Here is a 1,520-nt window from a genome sequence, read left to right on the forward strand (position 1 = left end):
AACACTGTATTATGAATAGAGGAGGAAGCGTTCTTCCTCACCGCTGATGGGAGGGACTGAATTATTTCATCAAGAGCTTCAAGGCTGTCAGCGAAGTCATTCCTTCAGCTCACAAAACAATTGCAAGTCAGCTCGATGTTGTACGGATTGTACGGACTGTGGATTTTTTTCAGGTCACCAGTTATTTCTAGTCATGGAAAGAATCTGTGGCTCTATAATGAACTGGCTCCTTTGCACACAGCCATTAGCGAAACAATGTAAAATTGTAATTTTCAGAGTCTAAAAGAGTTTCTTGCTTCTGGACTGTTTGCTGGGCACTCAATTTCATACTTTTCACTCTTTCTAACTTTATTCTTTCAAGACCACATGGAGCGAAAGTATTTGCAGAGCTGCCAAATATTAATTTCTCTGTCCAAGTGAAAATAGCCATGGCATAAGGAGTTCTGTGGTCAAAAGTGTATTTTTACACAGAATCCTAACTAGTCATGTCACTGGGAGAGCACTTTGTATTTAGGATTCATACGCATCTCCTTGGACCAAAAATGCTTCGGTGTTTCACTGACTATAACTCTCTTGAAAGGTCTCTTTCAAAGATTTTTCACTTGCTTTCAAATATTGCATCCTTTTGATGCACATTTCCATTTCTAAACTTGTTCTGTCATTCCCACTGCTCTCCTAGAGTTTCTGTTTTGCTCCATATGAGCTCTTTTTTCTGCTTTCTTTGCACAAGATATCTTCTGTGAGTTATTATTGTGTTTACAGATATTCCTGTTTGGGACAAACTCCTTTAAGTCACCAGGAACATTTCTGTTCCTGTTGAAGTCCCCAAAGGCAAACCAATTCCTGGTCCAAGTTAGCATACCATTTTTCTGTGGATACCTTGCAGGACCCTGTGAAGCCCCTGACAGTTGGACATTTCCCTCTGACAGAGTGAAGAATTTATGCCAGTGTGAGCAAACGTGGTATTTACCATGGTGTGACTGAGAGCAGATCTAGCACTGGTGTGACTCCAGCATGGCTGAATGGAGCGAGTTTATTGCATAAGTTAACCCCAGCTTGCTGGTTGCTTAAAATGGAGCCAAAAGTTTAAATAGTGAAGGAGAAAAAATGGCCTTTGCTACCGCATAAATAACCTTTTCTGATGACAGCAGGTCATGAACTAAGAAGATTTGTAATAGCTGGAATTTTAATGTAAATTTGTGTTCATATTTTGAATTGGTTTTAATTTCTCTCTTTGCTCTAGTTTAATGAGAAATCAAGGTGCTGACCAACCCTTTTTTTCACTTTAATGTCTTTACCAAAGTAACTTTATCACTGTGAATGTCAAATTCATCCCTTGACACGTTTTAGTCAGGATGGTAGGAATTGACAGCTTTGGCACACTGAATCCTGTCCCTGGGTGCTGCGTTGCTCGACTGTGGGACTCTGAAGTAAGCAGACCAGAGTTTTATAGTCTAATCTAAAAAGTGAAAGAAGAGGAATTACTATGCTAAACAATGTGAAATAACCACTTATTTTCA

This window comes from Leptosomus discolor, chromosome 1 (genome assembly GCF_034619465.1).
Source record: "Leptosomus discolor isolate bLepDis1 chromosome 1, bLepDis1.hap2, whole genome shotgun sequence".
NCBI classification, from domain to species: domain Eukaryota; kingdom Metazoa; phylum Chordata; class Aves; order Leptosomiformes; family Leptosomidae; genus Leptosomus; species Leptosomus discolor.